This window comes from Budorcas taxicolor, chromosome 16 (genome assembly GCF_023091745.1).
Source record: "Budorcas taxicolor isolate Tak-1 chromosome 16, Takin1.1, whole genome shotgun sequence".
In the NCBI taxonomy this organism is placed as follows: domain Eukaryota; kingdom Metazoa; phylum Chordata; class Mammalia; order Artiodactyla; family Bovidae; genus Budorcas; species Budorcas taxicolor.
Genome location: NC_068925.1, coordinates 64,258,585 through 64,285,566, shown reverse-complemented (window position 1 = coordinate 64,285,566; position 26,982 = coordinate 64,258,585). Strand labels below are relative to the sequence as shown.

The following is a 26,982-nucleotide window of genomic DNA, read 5'->3' as shown; positions in this document are numbered from 1 at the left end:
AAACTGTGGAAGAGGCAGTGGGTTGTGGGGGTTCAGATGTAAAGGCATTTAATTTTATTGTCATGCACGATTACAGAAAACTTTACAGAGATAATATTCATTTCAGGTGGATCTTCAGGATAAGCAAGATTGGACAAGTAGAAAAGATAGGACGTTTTCTAGGTCAAGGGAATTACAGGGAAATATGCAAGCCTGCAATGGGTTCCAGGAAAAGCAACTCTGGGGAGGTAGCTTGAAGGGAGGGGGAAATGCGTGGAGCCATGAAGTGAAAAGCCATGGGCAGAGCACCCAAGACCCATCCAAGAATGCCAGCAACCTTCCCTTGGATGTTTGGGGGGACGCAGGGCAGGACCACTGGAAGAGTGTGGTATTCTAAGTCAGGCACACCACGGTTTGCTCTCAGCTCTATTTTAATCCTGACCAACACTAAACAAATTATCTCAAAACTCTGATCATTTTCCTAATGTATAAACTGAAGATGACACTCTTTCCTCTCAGACTGATGGGAAGTTTAAATATGTTCAGAAAGTGCCAAACAGGTGCAGATGATAGGCCCTCATTAAATGTATCCCCTTTGTTTACTTCCTCGGGTGGAATAAATTAGGAAGTATAAGCTGTGCATCAAAAAGCAATAATGTCATTCATTTTACAAATTATCGACCACCTACTATGTGTTAGGTCCTGTGCTGGGTGATGCAGGGCATCCGAGATGCAAGTTCTCAAAGGGAGAATAATACGTCTAGGGGAGATGATACACAAAGAGTCAAAAGTTAGGGACTTTCTTGGCTGTCCAGTGGTTGAGAATGCAGCTACCAACACAGGGGACATGGATTCAATCCCTGGTCCAGGAAGATTCTACATGTGGTGGGGCAACTAAGCCTTGGGCCATAACTACTGAAGCCCCATGCTCTAGAGCCCATGCTCTGAAACAAGAGAAGCCATCCCAATGAGAAGCCCGTGCATTGCACCTAGAGAGTAGACCCCACTCACCGCACCCAGAGAAAGCCCATGTACAGTAACAAAGACACAGAGCAGCAACGCCCCCAAAAAGTCAAAGGTTAGGTAATGGTCTGAGTTAACTAACTCAGAGTCATCCTAAGCTGTCCAGACAGCTGGTCAAGCATCCAGATAGTGAACACTGAGAGTGAAATACAGGTGGACAAAGGGCAGGGTGAGGTCACTGAGGGCTGGGGGGCTAGGGGACTGGAGTGATGTCAAGGAAGAGAAGAAATGTGAGCCAGACCTCAAACACGGTTAGTATTTGGAAAAACAGAGGGAAGGAAGACTTGTGCTAAGGGGTGAAAACCACCCGTGGTGCAGTCAGGCTGGACGGTAAAAGAGGGGTTCTGGGAGGTAAGGCTGACTGGCAGGTGAAGGCCAGATTGTAAAGCTCTGGAGGTCAGGCTAGGGACTTCAATATCCATTACAGACAATGTATTTTCATTGTGTGCTTGAGGCCACACTATCTGATCTGCCCGCCAGATGCATTCTGATGTGTCCCCAGCCACACTTTGAATTTTTTATGCCACTTATTCTCTAGTATTTATATATTGTTTTTATCTTATTTTTTCTGTTGGATACATGTGTCATACTGTGCCCTAAGCAAGACTGTCTGTTTCACAGGACAGGTCACATAAGGATGTCCTAACTTGGTATGACTCAGTACAGCTTAAGCTGAGTCTAAGGGGATACCCATGGAGAAGCTGAGGTCATACTGTGGTGACGATCTGGAGGAAATGCCAGTCGCTGCACAGGCACCATAATCAGCACATTTGTTGTCTCTTTAATGTTGATCTTAATGTTCTTGCTCCTGCCTTGATGGTTTGGTCCTCCAGTTTGAGCAGTGTTTCCGTGGACCATATTTAATGTACTCCCCATTCATTAATACAGAATCCTCAAATATAAGGGGACACTTTCCTGATAAAGGGTCTCAGGCCTTCCAGGTTCTTTTGCGTTTTTGCCTGGTTGAGCTTCCTGACTTTCCTAGTAAAAACCAACCAATCATTTAACAAGAAAACTGCCAAGTGTCCCTAACTCTCTTACCCTCTAGAAACCCTTGTCCCTTTGAGATTCCCAGCTGCCCCAGTCTCAGCTTATTCCCGAGGAGGAGATCAATCAGGAACCTTGGGAATTGGATGCCCCAGGGCGGAAAGCAGAACTACAGAGCAAACACAAACTGCCCTGCTGTTTGCTTTGGTTTAAAGAGTTACTGGGGATAGTATACTAACCTTTTGTTTTGCAGGAGCTTTACTTTCCTGGTAAATAGCTGTTTTTTTAATAGCGATTTCTTCATGTGACCAGTTGAACAAAGTCTTAAAATAGAACTGACTCACTTATCTGTGGATCAGCCAAGATGGCAACGGTGACACCAGGGTCACTGGTCCCATTCTCCTGCCAGAACAATGGCCAATCAGGAGTGCATGGGTTCCTCATCTACGCAGGGCACAGCTGTTCCTTCATCTCACTGCCTCTTGAAGCCGTAGTCTTCCGTAGCCCTGATCATCACCAAGTGGTAGAGTCCTCAGATGAGTGTTTGCCGCCCCAGACACTACTAGAGACCCTTACCATGATGCATGCAAATGAATTTCTCTGGAGTAGATTACTTTGGTTCTACAGACACTTCTTAAACCTGCTTTTCCATGAAACAAGGGCAGCTAAACTGGGGTGTGTGTGGATATGGGACCAGAAAGAGGCCATTCTAGTTGTTCCTGTAAGGAGCAAGGACAAAATCTCCCCTTCCCAACTGGAGCTCATTTATGCCACTGGGAGGTCGGTGTGGGGTGTTGGGGGGAAGGGGTGGGGGCGGGTCTACAGCTGGTTGGTTGAGTGGGTCAGAGCCTAGCACCCAAGGCCCAACAAATAGTGACTAACCTCAGCCCACTTTTTCTTTCTTCCTTTCCTTATATGTATTTTCACTGGACAAACACTAGCTCTTTGTGAACACCACTGAGTCCCATACACACGCGTGCCCTGTGCCAGTTCTCTCCTCTGGTCTATGCTTTCTATGTTTGCACCGTGTTTCTCCCCTAACAAGTCCTCCCCTTTTCACTGTATCTATTCAAATCTTTCCCATCCTTTAAGATCCGACACAAACCTACTCAATATGATCCATGAGCTTTATTTTGGACCCTTGAAAATGAGCATGTCTAAACTAACATTATGGCCTTGGGATGCATTTCTCTTCCATTTAGTGGAAGACCAAGGGAGTCTGGGGACTTCCCTGATAGTTCAGTTGGTAAAGAATCTGCCTGCAATGCAGGAGACCCTGGTTCAATTCCTAGGTTGGGAAGATCTGCTGGAGAAGGGATAGGCTACCCACTCCAGTATTCTTTGGTTTCCCTGGCGGCTCAGCTGGTAAAAAAATCTGCCTGCAATGTGGGTGACCTGGGTTCGATCCCTGGGTTGGAAAATCCCCTGGAGAAGGAAATAGCAACCCACTCCAGTACTCTGGCCTGGAAAACCCCATGGACGGATGAGCCTGGTAGGCTGCAGTCCATGGGGTCCCAAAAAGTCGGACACAACTGAGTAACTTCACTCACTCACAAGGAAGTCTGAGTTTAGCCTCTTTGGTGTTTAGTTAGAAGAAGTCAAATTAGTAAGCATTAAATGAGCATCTGCTCAGTACACTTCTCTCTGCTGGATCCTGGTAATGGGACCTGAGGTTTCTGCTTCTGGAGAAGAGAGCCAAGAAGCCTAGTTGTTTTCTCAGCCCTAATGGGAGTGACCATGATAGCTAAGAGCAGTAGCCACAGGCTGTTCAGAGCAAGAAAAAAAACAGGGAAGGAGTTCCAAGGGGTCAGAGCAGGAATGAAGGACTTCAGCTTCCAAGAGCACAAACTGGTTGGTTCTCAAACTGGGTGCCCTGAGGTGACTCAGATGACCAATTATGCAGAACCAGATGAGATCTCCGAGTGAGGGGAGTCAGCCCCAAACTCTTTCCGGGGAGCAGTCAAACCTTCAGCAGTCATGGAACCAAGTCAGCAGAAGTTCCTGAGAAGAGCTAAATTTATCCAGGTTGCTGGAGGGGCTTGCAGGCATGAACTTCAGGGAAAGAAATACAAATGAGGAATTACTTATATGCCAGGAAGAGAGACCAGTATAGATGGCACCCATGGCTGGTGAGTCACAGCAGCAAAAGAGGGAAATCTCATCAATGCTGACCAGTAGCAGCAGCTTAGCTGTGTGAATTACAGTGTGTGGGGGGTGGGGATGGGAGAGATTCTCTTTAATTGAGGCACTTGAGCCATCCTGGGAATTTAAAGATGATGGAAAATAAGGAATCTTATCAAGCTTCCACTACCTCTAATGATAGACAGAAATGCAATGCCTGCTCAAAGGACAGAGTGAACAGCTGAAAGTTACCAAAGCATGTTGGCTCACATCCAATGACTGATGCTTGCAGTGCTCAGGAAACAATAGGTTGTTGACATGATGGTAGCATCCTGAGATTGTTGACTATCTGGAAAATGTGCCTAAATTGCAAGGAGTTGGAGGGAAGCCAAGATTATTAGGTGTTATCTTGCCCAATCAAGGGTAGCTTTCAAGGGGAAATGAACAGAAGGATGTAGGAGGTAAAGGAGCACTGGTTGAGTACCCACTGGTTCAGTTCAGTTCAGTTCAGTGTCTTTCTGTAACTACTATCTCACTAGATCCTTTGAGGTAAGTGCCATTCCCATTTTCAGATGAAAAAACCAAGACCCGTGGAGTTTACATAAATCTCACAAGGCCACACTGATCCATTATTAAAGTCAGGGTTAAAACTTAGGCTGCAAAGCTCTAAAACCTGGGCTCTTTCTTCTCCACTGCAGTGTTTTCCAGCTCTCTCAATTCCCGTTGGGTATGAAGGCCCAGCCAGGGAGAGCCTCCAGGGAGGGCCTATGTAATTAGGGCATGGGAGAGGAGATCTGGAACTTCTTGCTCAGAAAATCTCCTGGATCTTGGCCTAATCAAAAACTAACAACCAACACCCCTTAACACTTTCCTACTTAGAATCCCTATTTTTTCTAAAATGACATTTCTCTGAGAAATACACTTAACTAGGTGAAAGGGGCATGTCCAGGCCTTTTCCCCTTTGCTTTCAGCATATGATAATCTTTCTGGTCATGTCCAGTCTCCTTGGTCCTTGTCCTCATCACAGAGCAAGCACATGTTTACGCAACCTTTATACCACATGTCTCTGAGCAGCACATGCTTGGATCTGGACCAGGCCCATCTGGCCGAGGGGTGATGGCCTTCCACTGACCCTTCCAGGAAACACCTGTCCTCCCCAGGTTTCCCCGGGGCCCATGCTAGAGGCAGCAGTGCGAGGACGGGGGCAGAGTGGGCTGAAGCTTACTCCTCCATAGGAAGTCCAGAACTGTTTCCACTGACTTCTCCAGGACGAACCTGGAGAAGTCTGAATGTCTTTGTTCACTCTTAAATCCTCCCAATTCCTTCCTTCTATCATTTCAAGCCTTGGCTACACATACTTATGACACAAATTTAACACTCAGGAGGAAAACAAGCAACAAGTTAAGGCATGTAAGACATATAAGAACCTACACTCAGAGATAGGTGTAGGCTCCAGGCAATCCTTGTTTACTCCTTTACTCTTTCTGTCCTCGGGCTGGTTGTTCCTTCAGATCCTGTCTTGGGCATCTTCTCTCTTCAGTGTTCTCATTCACCCCAGGCAATCTCATTCTTCAGCGTGACAGTGATCGCCACCTAGCTTGTCGATGACTCTGAAATCTCTTACCTCAAACCCCAGCATCCACCTGTCCACTAGCCACCTCTATCTGGAAACCACTCAGGGCACAGTGAGTGCTCAATAAGTCACTGTTGAATGAATACACTGCTTAAACCCTAAAAGCTGGCAGTTCAGGCAGAGAGATAAGCTTCTGATTTGTTGGGTTTTTATACTCCCCTTTTATTGTTGTTGCTCTGTGAGGCAGTTTGGAGTGGCAGAAAGATCACAAGCTTTAGAATTACAATCGTATTTGGATCCCGACCATGCTCTACAGTCTGTATCTATTTATCTATCTGAAGACTACAAGTCAAACTCTGAGGTCGGCAGGGTTCTGGATCTTGTTCTCAAACAAGTAAGCTGGGTAGCTTTGGACAATCTCTGCCTCTCTGAGTCTCCGGGGATAGCTGAGTTGGATGATTTCTAAGTTCCTTTCTAACACTTAACTTTTCAGTGTGAAGCATTCTAATACCTCGGGTAGAGTGTTTTTTTCTGACTATCAACCTGATAGTTTTTACTCGAAAAGGATACTATAAATTTCAGCAACTTGGCACATTTCATTCTGTTTTTCTCTACCTTTGCCTGGATATCTCGGAACGAGGCCGAGAACCAGTTGTTGGCTTCAACACTGTTCAACATTCAGTCTTCTGTCATAGTAGCTGTACATGGAGCAGGCTTAAAGATGAAGGTAAAAATATCTCTTCCCACACAGAGAGCTATTTTTGTCTAACTCATCCACTTTCCTTCTTCCCAAAACAAGGACTGGCAGAAGCAGCTGTTGCCTAAGCACACTGGGCAAGTGTTTGCACGGGGGACTGTACATGAAGCTGTAACTCCAGGCTGGTAACTGTTTGATAAGATACCAGATGCACAACTGATGCACCTAAGTGAGTCATTATCTTTCCAAGCACTCATCTTGGTAGGTGCACAGTTACTCTAAAACTGTCTTAGGGCTACTATTTATTTCTGATAGTAATTTAGAATTTAATCAAAGCAACATAGGCAGACCCTGAGTTGAAACAAGTCAAACATGCTAGGTACTTATCAACCCAGTAGTCTAGTGGCCTCCTGACTACCTCCCCCACATCCCGCTCCCTAGAGGCAATTGCATTCAAGTCTTTCAGCCTTTCTTATGATATGTGCTTCTTAATTTTAATATAATACGCTAATTCTGCTGTCACGTGATTAATGATTTATTTTTTAAATTTTACTGTAAATGAGGTATTAGATCTCTCATACCCTCTTTTCTTTCTCTAGTGTGTCCAATTCTTCCAACAGAGAATTAAAAACAATATTCAGGGTTTAGGTTATTATCATCACTGAAAGATTGTGCATGGCAAGCCTAAGGACTATGATTTCAACCTTTTGCTTTTTCAGGTAACTCATTATAGCCTACTTCCTCCTCCTCCTCCTCCTCTTCTTCCTCTTTCCTCCTTCTCCACTTACTCTTCCTCTCCTCCTTCTTCAATTATATTTGTATCTATGGCTAAATTTCCCTTACACCATTCAACATTCACTGTACATAAATTTCCACGTGGTCAAACCAGGTGTCAGTGGAGGATGGAGATAATTCCGCATTTGTCTTGAAGCCTGCCATGTGTCTAACTTCATTTTATCCTGTAGCTCTTCCTCCAGGAGTCTCTGTCCTCCAGCTCCTCTTTGCAAAATTGACCACAAGGGAATTCCTTCGTAGTCATTCCAAAAATTCCCTTCATCTTTCTCTTCTGTTGCACCTTCTGTTTCCTGGATCCCATCCCTTTACCCTTCTTGGTTTACACCCTCCTTTTGGTGGGGCACATTCACCAAGAATTCTTATGTATAGGAATTCTATAAGCAGTGCTTTGAAATCATGCTCATATGACAATGTCTATTCTATGCTCACATTTAATTAAGACCTTTAGTTGGGAATAGCTGAAAATAATTTTCCTTTAAGATTTTTTTTTTGTCTACTAGCTTAGTCTAGTGCTGATGTTGAGAAGTTTATTGCTATTCTTATTTCCCATTTCTTTGTTTGTAACTTTTTTACATAAAAGCTTTTGTTTATTCCTCCATTTCTTATAACACATCTTTGATAATTTCTTCTCTATTATTTTTCCTTTTTTTTTCCTTTCTGGAACTATAATTGTTCAGAAAAAATAACTGCCTGTATTGATTCCCTAACTTTAAAAAAAAATCTTCTTATCCATCACTGTACACTTTTTACACTTTTTCTCTTACCTTTTAGAAGTTGGTTTTCTTTTTCTTTTTTTGTTTTTACATTTCCCAATGAGTTTACTGTATCTTTAGTTCTCAAGCACTTTTTCTTATTTTCATGATTTTTTGGTTGTTGTTGTTTTTGCATCTTAATTTTGTTTCATGGATATAAACCTTCCCTCACCTCTCTGAAGGCACTGATTATATATTCATGGCAATTTTCTGCTTTCTGCACTGCCTCTGCTTGTCCAAGTTGCTTTATTACTGTTGTTATCTTTATCTTTCATGTCGGAGGACTTCCTTAAGCATCTGATTGTCTGCTCTTATTTAAGAGTGAGGTTTGTCAACTGGTAGGCTACGTTGTATGGTCATCAAGTGACAAGCGGGCTTTTTCACACACAGCTGGTCATATTCAGAAAGCAGAAAATTCAGTGCAAAGGCCAGATCCTTGAAACAAGGGTCACTGAAGTAGCATAGTATAAGTTCAGTGCTTTTCCCTTTTATTTAGGGTGACTTTTCTTTCTTTCATTCTTAAACTTTAGAAATCATCAAAGGGATTAATAAGTGATTATCCTTTTGAGGTCATTTCAAATGCTGTCCAAAACTTGAAACTGGATGCAAGGTTGGAACTGCAGCTCACTGAGCCTGAAGAGCACCCTCTCTGGCAGTGGGCACAAACAATGGAAAAGATTAAAAGAAAGGTGATTTGGATGTCACGACTACCCAGGGAACTGAGACTGAAGCAGCTGTGCCAAGCAAGAGTGGACTATATAGATATAAAATCCTAATGTTACATGATCTTTCTGTTTAACTTTCAAGTGAGCAGCACACTGCAATATCACTATAGGATCATTGCTGTTGACCAGGAATCTGTCTACAAGAAGACAGTCAAATGAGAATGGAGAAATTACAGATACCACTGTTTTCAATTAAAATTTCTTCTTCCTGCTCTGAAAATAAAGTTTTCATATTTTAAAGGAAAACTGCCAGATATGTGCCCCCTCAATTCCAGCTATGGCACGCCATGCACATGCATCAAGTCCATCCTGGAACCCAAGGGAAATGCTTTGCTCTCTTTCATCTAACCAATCATTTATTCATCCAACCATCTATTTTTATCCTACATACCTGTCAAGACCAAATCTGAGAAGCTTTGCTTAATTATTTAATTCTACTTATTTCTTCCTTTCCTGAATACCTGTAACATAGCTATTGGCCTCATGCATTCTAGCATGTAGTGATTCATGCATGACTTGGGTTGTCCTCAGGGGTAGTCACAAACACAAATGACTCCCAAAGGCTAGGCAGATAACGTAAATGAAGTCTTCTCCATGAGTCAGCTAATAAAGAGTTCTAAGCAAGGGAGGGAACTAGAGAATGGATGTTCTCAGTAAGGGGCAGTCACACCTTCACTCCAGTCAACCACTGCCTGGCAGTAATGCAGGTTAAGGGTCATATATCTTCTAGTTTTTTCAGAGAAGCCAGATATCCAGCTTTGTATGTGATCTTTTAAAATGATGGTTCGATTTTACAAAAACACTATGTAGGACAAATAGAACAGGTGCTTCACACTATAGGTTTATAGCCTCTGACATAAGTTTTCTCTCTCCAGAAGGCGATGAGCTTCTTGAGCTCATCGTTTCTGAATCCCCCACAGTAGCACATGCAGTAACTAACATGCATAATAAATGCCTGACAAACGACTGTCCAACTTTGCAAAATACCACATTCAAGCCAAGCAAAATCATTGCCTCAGCTGATGCTCTGTAGCCTATAGGTGATGAAAAGAAAAGTCTTCCCCTAAAATTCATTTATGTATTGAAGCTTCCCACTCTGCCCCTGAATCTGGTGGGTCTTGATGTATTTGTCTGGCAGGTATAAATATGGTTTTAATATGTTCTCTGCCATCTTTTCCTAAAATTCTGTTTCAACCTCAACCTTCCATTTTTCTACAGCTACCACTAATAGGGTAAACTCATTACCTCTTTTCTATCATTTCATTCACTTCTCACACATCCTTCCACATAAACGACTCCTTAAGAATCACCCTCAATAATAAGGCCAACAGTGACCTCTTTTTATTTTTATTGGAGTATAATTGCTTTACAATGTTGTGCTACTTTCTACTGTACAACAAAGTGAATCAACTCTATGTATACATATATCCTTTCGCTCTTGGACCTCGCTTCCACGCCCCCCACCTATCCCACCCCTCTAGGTCATCACGGAGCACCGAGCGGAGCTCCCTATGCTATACAGCAGGTTCCCACTCGCTGTGTACTTTACACATGGTAGCGTGTACATGTCAATCCTAATCTCCCACCATCCCCTCTGTCTGTTCGCTATGTCTGCCTTGCTATTCCTGTCCTGCTAATGGGTTCATCAGTGCCATTTTTCTAGATTCCACCTATATGCATTAATATACGATATTTGTTCTTCTCTTTCTTACTTCACTCTGTATGACAGACTCTAGGTCCATCCACATCTCTACAAATGACCCAATTTCACTTTCTTTCAATTTCCTTTTTTTGGCTGAGTAACGACTGCAGCCATGAAATTAAAAGACGCTTACTCCTTGGAAGAAAAGTTATGACTAAGCTAGATAGCATATTCAAAGGCAGAGACATTACTTCACTGACTAAGGTCCGTCTAGTCAAGGCTATGGTTTTTCCTGTGGTCATGTATGGATGTGAGAGTTGGACTGTGAAGAAAGCTGAGCACCGAAGAATTGATGCTTTTGAACTGCGGTGTTGGAGAAGACTCTTGAGAGTCCCTTGGACTGCAAGGAGATCCAACCAGTCCATTCTGAAGGAGATCAACCCTGGGATTTCTTTGGAAGGAATGATGCTAAAGCTGAAACTCCAGTACTTTGGCCATCTCATGCGAAGAGTTGACTCCCTGGAAAAGACTCTGATGCTGGGAGGGATTGGGGGCAGGAGGAGAAGGGGACGACAGAGTATGAGATGGCTGGATGGCATCACTGACTCGATGGACAGGAGTTTGAGTGAACTCCGGGAGTTGGTGATAGACAGGGAGGCCTGGTGTGCTGCGATTCATGGGGTCGCAAAGAGTCGGACACGACTGAGCGACTGAACCAAACCGAACATCCCATTGTATCTATGTATCACACACAATGGTACAGTGTAGAAAGCCCAGAGATAAATCCACACACCTATGGTCACTAATTTATGACAAAGAAGGAAAGAATATACATGGAGAAAAGACAATCTCTTCAATAAGCAGTGCTGGGATAACTGGATAGCTACACACAAAATAATGAAATTAGAATACTATCTGACACTATACACAAAAACGAACTTTAAATGGACTAAAGACCTAAATGTAAGACCACACACTATAAAACTCAGAGAGGAAAACATACGAAAAACACTCTGAAACACTCTGACATAAATTATAACAAGATCTTTTTTGACCCACCTCCCAGATTAATGAAAATAAGCAAATGGGACCTAATTAAACAGGGAGCTCTTTGATGTTACATGTAGTGATGCTAATCAGTGCTTTCATCCTCCTATCTGACTTGCAACAGGCTATAGCATTTGATGCTAGTGATTATATCCTACTTCTTGAATCTATTTTGTTCCTTAGCGTTTTGAGGCTCTACTGCCTCCTGAATTTTCTTTCATCTTACTAGATATTCCTCATCAGACTCCTTTTCCTGCGCAATTCCTAAAATGCCAGTTTCTTGCAGGTTTTATTCCAGGCTTTCTTCCCTCTCCCTCCACACATTCACCCTGAATGACCTTACCCTCTCCCATGACTCTGCCCCAACCTCTGGCCCATGAGTGCTGATGACGCCCAGTTCTACCATCTCCCCTCCAGACTCATCTAATCAGCTGCCTTCTGGCAGTGTCTGTCTCCATTGATACTTCATACTCACAAGTCCAAGGCTGAGCTCATCAGCCCCACTCTGCCCCTGCTTCTTCTTTTCCAGCTTCACTGTTCTTTGTGAGAGGCGTGCCATCCACCTAGTGGCCCAAACATGAATTTTGCAACTCTCTCCCGTGTTGGCTTGTCCAACAAGCACGAAAAGGTACGTGCTTGAAATACCAAGAAAACAGGGTGCCAAAGAATTATTTGGAAAGTGTTCAGTGCTTTTAAAAAAGTGTCAAGTAAGCCATTCTAGAATAAAACAAACTTCTTGAAATTCCTTACACTTACTTTAAAAACATTTTTAATTAATTTTTATTGAAGTATAGTTGCTTTTCTGGTGGCTCAGTGGTAAAGAATCCACTGAGGATTCTCCAAAGCAGGAGACAGATGTGGGTTCTATCCCTGGGTCAGGAAGCTCCCCTGGAGAAGGGAATAGCAACCCCCTCCAGTACTCTTGCCTGGAAAATCCCATGGATGGATGAGCCTGGTGGGCTGCAGTCCATGGGATCGTGAAGAGTCAGACACGACTGAGCGACTTCACTTTCACTTTTCACTCTCATGCACTGGAGAAGGAAATGGCAACCCACTCCAGTGTTCTTGCCTGGAGAATCCCAGGGACAGAAGAGCCTGGTAGGCTGCCATCTCTGGGGTCGCACAGAGTCAGACACGACTGAAATGACTTAGCAGCAGCAGCAGCAGCCACTAAATAACAACAGAACAGTTGCTTTCAATATTGTGTTGCTTTACAATGCTGTCTTAGTTTCTGCTGTACAACAAAGTGAATCAGCTATATGTATACATCTATTCCCTTCTTTTTTGAAATTCCTTTCCATTTAGGTTACCACAGAGCACTGAATAGGGTTCCCTGAGCTATATCAGTTCTCATTAGTTATTTATTTCATGTTGGTGGGCTGCCATCTATGGGGTCACACAGAGTCGGACACGACTGAAGCGACTTAGCAGCAGCAGCAGCAGCTGTTGTTTAGTCGCTAAGTCATGTCCGACTCCCATGGACCACAGCCTGCCAATCTCCTCCATTCATGAGATTTCTCAGGCCAGAATACTGGAGTGGGTTGACATTTCCTTCTCTGGGGGATTTTCCTGACTTAGGGATCAAACCCACATCTCCTGCATTGGCAGGTGGATTCTTTACCACTGAGCCACCTGGGAAGCCCAACTACTTTATACACAATATCAATAGTGTATATATGTCAATCCCAATCTCCCAATTTATCCTAACTCTCCTTCCCCTCTTCCTTGTTGTTGTTTAGTCGCTAAGTTGTCTTCAACTCTTTGCGACCCTATGGACTATAGCCCGCCAAGCTCTGTGATGGGATTTCCCAGGCAAGAATACTGGAGTGGGTAGTCATTTCCTTCTCCATCCCACTTCCTTCCACCTACTTTATTTTGAATGATATATACAGGAGGCTGGATGAGCATAACCTTTTCAGGGGTGAGAACCAGTACATTTCCACTATAACCATAGTCATCCTCAGCCATCCCCTCTCCTCAGCCATCCCTTCTTTACACCCAGTTGGTTCCTAAGCCCTGTTGATTTCACCTCATTGACAACAGCTGAGCCACCTCTAATGGAATCTTGGGGTCTTTGCTGTCTGCTACCCAGATTCTTAGAGCAGCCTCTTAACCGGCTCTTCCTTCCCATCCATCCTTCAGAGAGGAAATATCTGCTTCCTGTACATCACTCTCTTGTCAAAAATCAGTTCATTGCCATTTAGTAACTTCAAGGAAGTTCCAACTACTTAGCCTGGTCGTCATGGCCCTGCACACCTTTTTGCCCTGCACTTGGCCTCCTCAATTCCATGCCCTGCTTCATCTCTAGCCTTGGCCCTCAATAGTCCATGTTTATTCCACCCCTGCTCCCCACCATGTCCCCGAACCTGAGGAAATGGTCTGCAAAAGAATGAAAAAAAAAAAAATCAGAAGACTGTAAACCTCTAGTCTCCAGAAAAGAAATGGTCCAGGTCCCTCCACCTCTTAAAAGTTTCTAAAGGAGAAATGAGCAGACACAGAGATAGACCTCAGCTAGGAAATCATTTCCTTGGGATTGTCTTTTGGGCACAGCTTTTGCTCATCAAATGCAGGTAGATGGGTTACTGGGGCTACACGTAGAAGAGGGTCATTGTCTGCTTTCTCTCAATGCCCTGCTCAGTGTGAGTATCTTCACGTCACCAGCCACGAGCCAGCCTCTCAGCTGATTGAACTCGTGTCTGCTGTAAACAGGGCTGGGCAGGACACTCCGTGCGCCTCCGGCTGGGGCTCAGCCTTGGCTGGGGAGGATGGCATTACTCACTTGGAGCCCCATCCTCACCTCCCCCCAACACTGTTTGCCCATTTTCACCAGGGAACTAAAATGGGGATGGAGGGGGTGGTGGGAGAACACAGAGGAGCGGGGCTGTTTGTTCTCTTCTTGGTGTTAACAATACAACATCTGTTCCCCAGCCTGGCAGCTGGACCAAAGTGAAATGATGGAGCATTTGTTGGCCTCTGGATCAGGGGGTGGAGTGGGAGAAGGCAGGAGGGAGGGGTGCACTGAGGGCTGAAGTCTTCCTGAACAATAACAACGGCAACACTAATGAGAACATCTTCAATACTACTTGGGAGGCAGGTCGGTGGAACACACAGAGCTGAGTAACTTGTTCTGGCTGATCCACATAGTATAACTAGTGCACCTAAGAGCGATCTGTGTGCCTTTAAAAAAGAATCACCCAATTAAAAGGATAGGGTTTAGCTGGTAAATATCTGTTTTGGCTTGTGCACTCTGATAGAAAACATCTTTGTTAGTATCTAAGAGTGAGGCTAAAGGAGGTGAGGCTGAGAGAGGTGGAAAGTGAAGATGGAGAATGAGAGTTGGAGGGAGAGAAGCAAGGGGGAATGAAGGACCCACAGCCTCCAGGCTTCTTTCCTCCCTTCCTCCTGTTCCTTCTGGTTCTCTGATGCCGAACGCTGCTCGGGCAGTGGGCCACGTCTCTCTTCCCTCCACACGCGCCCTTGGAGTTTTCATCCAGTCTAGTGACTATGGTCTTTGTAGAAAGTGAAAGTCACTCAGTCATGTTTGCCTCTTTGCGACCCCATGGACTGTAGCCCGCCAGGCTCCTCTGTCCATGGGATTCTCCGGTCAAGAATACTGGAGTGGGTAGCCATTCCCTTCTCCAGAGGATCTTCCCAACCCAGGGATTGAACCCAGGTCTCCAACATCACAGGCAGATTACTTACCATCTAAATACTGACCCATTCCCAATTTATACCTCTGGCACCGACATGCTTTCCAGCCTCATATATCCGACTGCCTGCTTGTCACCTCCAATTGGATATCTAATGCAGAGGTCCCCAACCTTTTTGGCACCGGCGATCAGCTTCCTGGAAGACAGTTTTTCCATGGAGGTTGGAGGATGATCTATGGGGTGATTCAAGTGCTCCTATGAGAATCTAATGCCACCCCTAATCTGACAGGAGGCAGAGCTCAGGCAGTAACACGAGTGATGGGGAGCGGCTGTAAATACAGATGAAACTTATCTCACTTGCCTGCCACTCACCTCCAGCTGTGTGGTCTGTTCCTAACACGCCACAGGTTTGTGGCCTGGGTGTGGGGGACCCCTGACCTAAGGCATATCCAGCCAAGTATCCCGCAGTGAGATTCTGACAGCCTCCATCTCCCAAACTTTCTCTCCCACAGCCTATCTTCCTCTCTCAGTGAATGGCAACTTCACCCCTCCTTGACACTCCTCTTCCTCTCACATCCCACAAAAAATCTATTAGAAAAACCTGTTAACTTGACCTTCAAAATGGAACCCAGAACCCAATCACTTCTCCCCATTTCAACCACTGTCCCTGGGCTCCAAGTCATCATTAGCTCTTATCCAGATCATGACAATAGTCTCCTGACTGCTCCTCTTCTGCTTATGACTTCCCTTCCCAGTTCATCCAATCTGTTCTCAATGCAGCAGTCAAGAGTGCTCCTATTAAACTGTAGTTTAGATCGGGTCATACTTCCTCTGAAATTTCACCAGATCCTCTTCGTACTGGTAGAAGCCAAAGTTCCTACAATAGCCTGCAAGGTTCTCTGTGACTTCTCATGCTGTTAACTCTGCCTGGAACATGCCAGGCAACACTTCCAGGGCTCTTCCTGAACTGCTCGTCTCTCTGATCTTTGCTTATCTTACTCTCTCATTTGTAGGCCTCTATCTCAGCATCTCCTAATCTCCTGTCTTAGTTTTTTTCTCTATAACACCTGCCTCATCTAACAAGTTATATCTCTACGTATTTATTTTGCTTGTTGCCTGTTCCGAATGATGATGCAAATGGCACTAGACTACAGACAGCTACCACCCAGAACCACAGTCAGTCCCCATTCCAGGTGTAACACGGGTTTTGGTTTTGTTGAAAAGAAGAATAATGTTCTGTATTTATTTAGTTTCTGGTTCATGATCATGTTCAACATTTTTGCTTTTGACATTTTTTCTGGGGGGGTGGTCAGAATTAGAAAAATTCATCAGCAGACTGCACAGACACAGAATAGTGACAATGCGTAATTAATGCCTTCATCACAATCAGGATATGAAAATCAGCATCTGCAAGAGTCTTTTCATTGGGTTTTATCATCATACTTTTTGTAGCCTTTTATTATTTCTTTCTTCTTAAATTTCCATCTCAACTTCATTGCAGTGTATAAGCTAATATTAAGAGGTATCAATATTAATCTTGCAGTATTAAATCCATCTTCTTTTCCATCCATAGATCAGGAGAAATAGGAAAAGTGCTGAACTCCCATCTTTGCTAGTCAAGGCAAGTATAAAACTTCTTGGTTCCATGTGAAAGGCTGACAGACCTCTGAGTTATAGATCTTATATCTTAAAAGCTCTTTTGACAGTGGCAGGAAGTAATACTTGAAAGTGGAGGTAATAAAGTGGAGAGTCCTTTAAATTAGTGACAGTTTCAAATCAAACGAAATTAACAGTTAAAAGACTCAGGTAGGAGACCATTTTGATGTTCCAGATTTATTCTGCTTCCATTGTTTTAAAAAGTCAGAAATCTTAGCATGGCTAAAATGGCTTCTCTAAGTGTTCTTTAAAACTATTTCTGGCATTTTGTGAAGAGAAAGTGTAAGTTTATTGCAGCTAAGGGATGTCAAAGATTCATCTAAATTTGATTGCCAAATGACAGTCTGTCAAGTATTTGAAGACATGTGTTATGTCTCACGGAGGTGTGCAGTTTTCTTGGGTAGATAAATTAGCCTCCTTCAACTATTTCTTATATGACAGGGCTGCCCCATTCTGGGTATTTTTGTCTAGCTGTCATCCAGTGCGGTTGTCAATCTGGCAGTGTGATACCCAGGACTGGACTTACCACTTCAGATGTGGACTGACCTGAACATGAGAGACTGGTATTTCCACAGTCCCTCTTCGGAAATTTTTTACTTCTTTTCATCCTACCTGCATCAACATTAGTCTGTCACCCACATCACAGCACTGACTCACAATACCTTGTAGTCAACTCACACCTCCAAAGTATCTATTATTATTTCTTTCTCTTGAACAAGAGTAACTTTAAACACTTTTTATTTTGAAATAACAATTGATTTCAGGAAATTGCAAAGATAATACAAAGAGATCTCAAGTACCACTCTTCCAGTGTCTCCCATTGGTACTTCTTACTTAACTATAATATAATAACAAAACCAAGAAATGAAATTTGTGCAATGCATGGGCATAGTTCTTTGCCATTCTATTTTTTTTCAAAAAAATCTGAGTTTGTAAAATAATAAACTCTGTAACTACATGAGCTTCTTCAGATGCCATCATCTTTCTTCTACATTGGAATAACTTATATTGTTAGAGTTGGATTTTTTTAGCGCTTCTCACTTCTCTTCCCTCTTTAACATTTCTTAACACCTCCCCTGACAAAAGAACAACCAACCAACCAAAGAACAAAACAATAACAACAACAATTAAAAAAAAAAAAAAGCCTGAACCCTCCTCTCTCAGCATCCTACATCAGCAAAATGGTACCACCTTTCACTCAGTTACTCAAACTAAAATTCTTGGGAGACATTGTTCCTCCCCCCTTCGCTTATACCCCCATGTCCAACTCATTAGCAAATCCTATCAGTTTTATTTTAAGCATTTCTTTTTGCCCCCACGTAGCCACATTGGTCTAAGCCACCATCACTCTGGCCTCCACTGTGGCCTCCTAACTGACCTCTCAGGCCAATGCTTGCACCTGGAGTCTACTTTCCACAGAAAGCACAGACAGATCCCTTAAAGAACTAATCTGAGTCACTAGCACTACTCTGCTCAACACCCCCATGCAAATTTGTAGAATTTTTAGCATTTATAAAGGTGATTTTTGGGGGGGCAGAAAATGGCAGAAAGCTCTTATCTGAATCTATTGAGGATGGCATAATGGTCTTTGGTTGCAGCAAGCGAGACTGCAGTCAGAGAGAAAGGAGAACTGGATGAAGTACAGGTAAAACTACTCCTGCTGGATTCCCCTTTTTCCTTGCTCTGAGCTGACCCGATACTAATTAAGAGTCTGTGGAGACGGGGCTTCTCTAGCAGTCCAGTAGTTAAGAATCCACCTGCCAATTCAGGGGACATGGGTTCAATCCCTGCTCCAGGAAGATCCCACATGCTGCAGGGCAACTTAGCCTGTGTGACATGACTATTGAACCTATGCTCTAGAGCCCACGAGCCACAACTACTGAGCCCACAAACACTGACGCCTAGAGCCTGTGCTCTGCAACAAGAGAAGCCACTGCAGGGAGAAGCCTGTGCACAACAAGAGAGCAGCTCCCACGCATCCTATCTAGAGAAAGCCCATGTGTATCGATAAAGAGCCAGTGCAGCCACGTATAAAGTGAAACAAAAAAATAAATCTTAAAAGAAGAAAAGCATCTGCGGAGACGCCTCACAGTGAGTATTGTAAAGATGCTGCTCAGAATACACCTGTTATGTTGCTCTGTGTCCCTTTTACAAGGACCCTTCAGAAAAAGCGTTCCCTAGTTTTAGTATCAACCTTCGTTCAATTATTCAGCCAATATTCACTGAGGCTCCTCTCAACTGCTAGACTCTCTTAAGGAGTACAAGCTAGGTCTTGTGCTCATGACCTTCTGTAATGGGAGAGACGCACAATAACCATGTTATCAAATAAATGAGTTAAATTTTTTTATGCAGTGATTAGGCGCTATGAGAAAAAACAAGCAGAGTGAAGCAATCTCACCATAGGCTTGTAGGGAAGAGGAATCGCTTTCGAGCAGGCAGTCAGAAACCACTTCTCCAAGGATGGGACTTTGAGCTGAGGTCCAAATGATAAGAATAAGTCAGATGTGTGAAGATCTGAGGAAAGAGGAAAATGAAGCCAGAAATGACCTTGATGTTTTCAAGGAACAAAAAGGAGACAGGGTGGTGGACACGCGGTGAGAAAACAGTGGGGGTGCGAGCTATGAGACCAAAGGCATAGAAGGACCTGTGCACCAGGCATGCTGGGGAAGGGAAAGCTGCTGGAGTTGAGAAACACAGCTGGCCTCTCTGCCAGGCATATCTCTGGGCCCCATGAACAGATACGCTCACCTGCTTCCCCCTTTCTCATCTCCTGCTCAACAGTTCGGGGCCAGATTCACAACCTTTGCTAAGGGCCTGGGAGCCTGCATTGTGTATTAACTTCATCCCCAGCACCATCTCATGCCCAACTCTGTGTGTCCTTTTTCTTTTTAATACTTCTTACCGTAGCTAGCTTTGATTTATATTCTCCTTCAAGTAAGTCACTTCCTGTTTTGTTGCAGATGAAGGCAGGTGGACAATGTGTACACTCGGGGACAAGGTGAACACACAGAAGCAATGGCAGAAGAATGGGGAGAGTGACACCTCTGTCATGGAGTCTTCAGAATGGGATGGCGTGGTTTTTTATCTATCCAGCTAAACTCAGAGGCTGGCTCTGCTGTCTTTGACTTTCTGTTCCTTGGGTTCTAGCGTGAGGAAATGGATTTGAAGGGGACTACTCTTTATTATTGAGAGACTTTATTTTGGGGAGCTCTAAAATCACTGCAGATGGTGACTGCACCCATGAAATTAAAAGATACTTGATCCTTGGAAGAAAAGCTATGACCAACCTAGACAGCATATTAAAAAGCAGAGACATTACTTTATCAACAAAGGTCCGTCTAATCAAAGCTATGGTTTTTTCTAGTAGTCATGTATGAATGTGAGAGTTGGATATAAAGACAGCTGAGTGCTGAAGAATTGATACTTTTGAAGTATGGTGTTGGAGAAGGCTCTTGAGAGTCCCTTGGACTGCCAGGAGATCCAACCAGTCCATCCTAAAGGAAATCAATCCTGAATATTCACTGGAAGGACTGATGCTGAACCTGAAACTCCAATACTCTGGCCACCTGATTCAAAGAACTGACTCATTGGAAAAGACCTTGATACTGGGAAAGACTGAAGGCAGGAGAAGGGGAGGATGACAGAGGATGAGATGGTTGGATGGCAGCACCAATAGGATGGACATGAGTTTGAGTAGGCTCCAGGAGTTGGTGATAGACAGGGAAGCCTAGTGTGCTGCAGTCCATGGGGTCGCAAAGAGTCGGACTCGAGTGAGTGACTGAAATGAAGAGGTATAAGATGGGTCCAGATGAAAATGGGGAATGGATTCCAGATCCCGGATACCTAAGAGACCACAAACCATTCAAAGATCCAAGGAAGTTAATCCCATAACTCTCAGGAGTGAAGGGACAAAAAGGATTGGGAATGTCAGGGATTTCCCTCAAGAGTTATCTAGAATTCTGTGGACATCTCAGGGTGCTGTGGTCTCCACAGGCCCTTGGCTCAGGGGTGATTCCAAGTGTAGCAGAGCCATCCCAGGTTGACCACTGACCTCTGGTCATCTCTAGCTCTTGGCTGAACCAGACTTGAAGCTTTGAGAATATACATAGGCCAGGGGTCTTGTCATGTTGTGGTAACTACCCTGTTCTTCCCTGTCAATCATCTTAAAAAAAAAAGGTAGGCACTCAGAGTGGGTGTGTGATTGGGGTGAGGCAGGGGAGAGTCACTCATAGGTTCTCTCTAGGATAAAGGACAAGACAAAGGCCTGAAATCACTCTACAGGCAATGAAATAGCATATCTCTTTTGCTTTAAAATACCATGTGTGTGTGTTAGTCACACTGTCTGACTCTTTTGTGATGTCATGGACTGTAGCTCGTCAGGTTCCTCTGCCCATGGAACTCTCCAGGCAAGAATATTGGAGTGGGTTGCTATTTCCTTCTCCAGGGGATCTTCCTGACTCAGGGATCAAACCAGAGCATCCCTTCTGGCTTTTGCATTGGCAGGCGGATTCTTTACCACTGAACCACCTGGGAAGACCTTACATGAGCTTACATGTAATTTTTTCAAGCCATCATCTCTTTTGCCTGTATGGCCCGCCCCGCCCTGCCCCGACCCATGAAAAAAAGGTAGAGGGTACATTTCTTCATGATTTTGCTTTTTCACATTCCTCTTTAATCTGGCCTCTGCCACAACTGGCAGCAGAAGTGCTGATCTATCATGAGAAGGTCTTTCTCGGGGAAGCGTGGCCGAGGCAGCAGCAGGAAGTACAGGAAATCTCATGAGACAGTCTGTTCTTGAACACTTGCCTGTCTTCTTCTGCAGACTCACGAGGTGAAGAGAAACGTCTGAGACACAGGGGAGGTGGCGGGAGCAGAGACCCAGTTCTTAACTGTTTGAGGTTCACCCACAACTGGCAAAATAACCGCAGGGCACAACTGTTAGACTGCAGTCAGGCCTGCGGCCATGGTGCTACATGTTGAGATACTTTTGTTTCTAAGGGGTTCTAAGCACCCAGGGAGCCCCGCAGTTAGAAGCAGCAGTGAAAGGCTGCTGCTTTGTCTCCAGGCGCTATAATATGCTGGCTCATGGTAAGATGCTGCTAGGGTGGTCCTGGAGTGGTCATGTGAGAGGGGAGGCATGGTGGTCTGGTCTCATGAAGCAACAAGATAGCTGCTTCCAAGGGGAAGTCTGGGTCATAGATCAGAGCCAACTTCTTTGGAAGACTCAGGCTGGGGCCCTGTGACCGCTCTTGTACTTCTGGGCAATTCAGTTAACTGATCACACACAAATGTGAGCTCCGGGATGAAGACACTGGCCCCAAGCCCCAAACTTGTGAAAGTTTCATCGCTTGTTATTAAGACAAAGGGAGAAAGAGAGTGAAAGAGTGAGAAAGGAAACAAGATGAGAAAGAGAGAGAGAGAAGGAAAATAAAAAGAAGAGCTTTCTCTTTCACATCTTTGCTTCCTGATACAGCAAGGTCCATTCTTAGAAATGGCTGGGCTTCACTGCCAGGATTAGATGAAAACCAGTACAGGAAGACTGGCCCCAGGCTGAATGCTCTGACCCAACCCAATCCACCCAGGCACATGCCCAACCTCCGCACCCTGTCTTTGGTTTTCCACCACATCTGATCCTCCAGTGCACACCTTGAGAGCTGGAAATTCTGGGGTGATTTGCCTCCACTGTATATATACCAAAACCACCAAGCCAGTCATAGCAGCTTCTCTAGAGACAGCATCTAATGAACCCAGTGGATGACTTCTTCAAGCAAGTTGGCAGGTCAACCTAATTTGGAGGAAGAAAGAGAAGCAGGTCAAAATATGGCCAGAGATCAGAGATGGACCCTGGACCAGCCATCACCAATCTAGGATTCTAAAACCCCCTCTCTGCTACTTCTCTTGCCTGAAGGGGAACTCCTCCCTAGGCTGAAAACGTGAAGAACAGAGCTGGGTATTGTCAGAGTCTGAGTAGATGAATTAGAGCCTGAAACAGGGTCTGCCAGTCAGGAGACCAGGGCTGAGGTCCCACCAGTGTGGTCAGGTGAAGATTATTGTCTCACTTGTCCATTGGCGTGCTGATAAGCCCCTGACCTGTTGTGGCCTGTCCTAATTAAGATGGAAGGCCTCTCAGGTGGTACAGCAGTAAAGAATCTGCCTGCCAATGCAGGAGATGCAAGAGGCAGAGGTTCAATCCCTGTGTTGGGAAGATCCCCTGGAGAAGGAAATGGCAACCTGCTCCAGTATTCTTGTCTGGGAAATCCTGGGGGAGGATTTCCGAGGAGCCTGGCGGGCTACAGTCCATGGGATGGCAGAGTTGGACAGGATAGAGCACAAACATGATCAAATAACTGATTTAGAAAATGCAATTGATGATATATATGACCCAAACACTCATCTTTGTAAGCTCAGATATGATTGTTTATTTTAAAATGGATATTCTCCTCCCAGTTCCCCACTGCCCACAGATAACTTGGTGACTGAACTTTCTTTCTTTTTTATATCAGCAAAGCCTTTTATTTCATTTTTTTTTCAAAAACTGAAATGGGATTTATTCATTTATTTGTGTTTATACTGTATTGGTTTTGCCATACATTGACATCAATCTACCACGGGTGTACATGAGTTCCGAATCCTGAACCCCCCTCCCATCTCTCTCCCCATATCATCTCTCTGGGTCATCACAGTGCACCAGCCCCAAGCATCCTGTATCCTGTATTGAACCTAGACTGGTGTTGAACTTCTGACCACAATTTTTAAATCTATAATACACTCAAGCTCTAAAGGTGAACATTTCTTTAATAGATGTATAATGCTGACAGTCAAATTAAAGGTGTATTTAAATGACCTTTTCCCGAAGCCTGGGAGTGTCTCATTTATTTGAGATGACAGGGGCTGCTGAACTCCTGCTGGGCAGGGATGGAGGATACAGGGATTTTATCACTAACTCTCTCAGAGAAAAGATGAAATACCAGCTCTCCCTGCCATCATCCCATGACCCAAAACATAAAAACACATGAGAAACTTTGGCCACACAGACTGCTTCCAGGCTGACCAGATATTTTTTCAGTTCAGTTCAGTGCAGTCGCTCAGTCCTGTCTGACTCTTTGCAACCCCATGAATCACAGCACGCTAGGCCTCCCTGCCCATCACCAACTCCCAGAGTCTACCCAAACTCATGTCCATCCAGTCGGTGATGCCATCCAGACATCTCATCCTCTGTCGTCCCCTTCTCCTCCTGCCCCTAATCCTTCCCAGCATCAGGGTCTTTTCCAATGAGTTAACTCTTCCCATGAGGTGGCCAAATATTGGAGTTTCAGCTTCAGCATCAGTCCTTCCAATGAACACCCAGGACTGATCTCCTTTAGGATGGACTGGTTGGATCTCCTTGCAGTTCAGGGGACTCTCAAGAGTCTTCTCCAATACCACAGTTCAAAAGCATCAACTCTTTGGTGCTCAGCTTTCTTCACAGTCCAACTCTCACATCCACACATGACCACTGGAAAAACCATAGCCTTGACTAGATGGACCTTTGTTGGCAAAGTAATATCTCTGCTTTTGAATATGCTATCTAACTTGGTCATAACTTTCCTTCCAAGGAGTAACCGTCTTTTAATTTCATGGCTGCAATCACCATCTGCAGTGATTTTGGAGCCCCCCAAAATAAAGTGTGACACTGTTTCCACTGTTTCCCCATCTATTTCCCATGAAGTGATGGGACCAGATGCCATGATCTTCATTTTCTGAATGTTGAGCTTTAAGCTAACTTTTTCACTCTCCTCTTTCACTTTCATCAAGAGGCTTTAGAGTTCCTCTTCACTTTCTGCCGTAAGGGTGGTGTCATCTGCATATCTGAGGTTATTGATATTTCTCCTGGCAATCTTGATTCCAGCTTGTGCTTCTTCCAGCCCAGGGTTTCTCATGATGTACTCTGCATAGAAGTTAAATAAGCAGGTGACAATATACAGCCTTGACGTACTCCTTTTCCTATATGGAACCATTCTGTTGTTCCATGTCCAGTTTTAACTGTTGCTTCCTGACCTGCATATAGGTTTCTCAAGAGGCAGGTCAGGTGGTCTGGTAGTCCCATCTCTTTCAGAATTTTCCACAGTTTATTGTGATCCACACAGTCAAAGGATTTGGCGTAGTCAATAAAGCAGAAATAGATGTTTTTCTGGAACTCTCTTGCTTTTTCCATGATCCAGCAGATGTTGGCAATTTGATCTCTGGTTCCTCTGCCTTTTCTAAAACCAGCTTGAACATCAGGGAGTTCACGGTTCATGTATTGCTGAAGCCTGGCTTGGAGAATTTTGAGCATTACTTTACTAGCATGCGAGATGCTTGCAATTGTGCGGTAGTTTGAGCATTCTTTGGCATTGCCTTTCTTTGGGATTGGAATGAAAACTGACCTTTTCCAGTCCTGTGGCCACTGCTGAGTTTTCCAAATTTGCTGGCATATTGAGTGCAGCACTTTCACAGCATCATCTTTCAGGATTTGAAAGAGCTCAACTGGAATCCCATCACCTCCACTAGCTCTATTTGTAATGATGCTTTCTAAGGCCCACTTGACTTCACATTCCAAGATGTCTGGCTCTAAGTGAGTGATCACACCATCGTGATTATCTTGGTCGTGAAGATCTTTTTTGTACAGTTCTTCTGTGTGTTCTTGCCACCTCTTAGATCTCTAGTCTTCCCCATTCTGTTGTTTTCCTCTATTTCTTTGCATTGAACACTGAGGAAGGCTTTCTTCTCTCTCCTTGCTATTCTTTGGAACTCTGCATTCAGATGCCTATATCTTTCCTTTCTTCCTTTGATTTTCGCTTCTCTTCTTTTCAAGAAGAGAAAGACCTCCTCAGACAGCCATTTTGCTTTTTTGTATTTCTTTTCCATGGGGATGGTCTTGATCCCTGTCTCCTGTACAACGTCACAAACCTCCGTCCATAGTTCATCAGGCACTCTGTCTATCAGATCTAGTCCCTTAAATCTATTTCTCACTTCCACTGTATAATCATAAGGGATTTGATTTAGGTCATACCTGACTGGTCTAGTGGTTTTCCCTGCTGCTGCTAAGTGATGTCAGTCATGTCTGACTCTGCGACCCCATAGACAGCAGCCCACCAGGGTCCCCCATCCCTGGGATTCTCCAGGCAAGAATACTGGAGTGGGTTGCCATTTCCTTCTCCAATGCATGAAAGTGAAAAGTGAAAGTGAAGTGAAGTCTCTCAGTCGTGTCCGACTCTTAGCGACCCCATGGACTGCAGCCTACCAGGCTCCTCCATCCATGGGATTTTCCAGGCAAGAGTACTGGAGTGGGGTGCCATAGCCTTCTCCGAGTGGTTTTCCCTACTTTCTTCAATTTAAGTCTGAATTTGGCAATAAGGAGTTCATGATCTGAGCCACAGTCAGCTCTTGGTCTTGTTTTTGCTGACTGTATAGAGCTTCTCCATCTTTGGCTGCAAAGAATATATCAATCAGATTTCAGTGTTGACAATCTGGTGATGTCCACATGTAGAGTCTTCTCTTGTGCTGTTGGAAGAGGGTGTTTGCTATGACCAGTGCATTCTCTTGGCAAAACTCTATTAGTCTTTGCCCTGCTTCATTCTGTACTCCAAGGCCAAATTTGCCTGTTACTCCAGGTGTTTCTTGACTTCCTACTTTTGCATTCCAGTCCCCTATAATGAGAAGGACATCTTTTTTGGGTGTTAGTTCTACAAGGTCTTGTAGGTCTTCATAGAACCGTTCAACTTCAGCTTCTTCAGTGTTAGTGGTTGGGACATAGGCTTGGATTACCGTAATATTGAATGGTTTGCCTTGGAAACGAACAGAGATCATTCTGTTGTTTTTGAGATTGCATCCAAGTACTGCATTTCGGACTCTTTTGTTGACCATGATGGCTACTCCATTTCTTCTAAGGGATTCCTGCCCACAGTAGTAGATATAATGGCCATCTGAGTTAAATTCACCCATTCCAGTCCATTTTAGTTCGCTGATTCCTAGAATGTCGACGTTCACTCTTGCCATCTCCTATTTGACCACTTCCAATTTGCCTTGATTCATGGACCTAACATTCCAGGTTCCTATGCAATATTGCTCTTTACAGCATCGGACTTTGCTTCCATCACCAGTCACATCCACAGCTGGGTATTGTTTTTGCTTTGGCTCCATCCCTTCATTTTTTCTGGAGTTATTTCTCCACTGATCTCCAGCAGCATATCGGGCACCTACTGACCTGGGGAGTTCCTCTTTCAGTATCCTATCATTTTGCCTTTTCGTACTGTTCAAGGGGTTCTCAAGGCAAGAATACTGAAGTGGTTTGCCATTCCCTTCTCCAGTGGACCA

At 44.3% G+C, this 26,982-nt stretch overlaps 1 pseudogene; it reads left to right on the top strand.

Moving 5' to 3' along the window:
• LOC128061295 (uncharacterized) overlaps window positions 1–26,982 on the top strand; it is a 96,390-nt pseudogene that overhangs the window by 3,085 nt on the left and 66,323 nt on the right.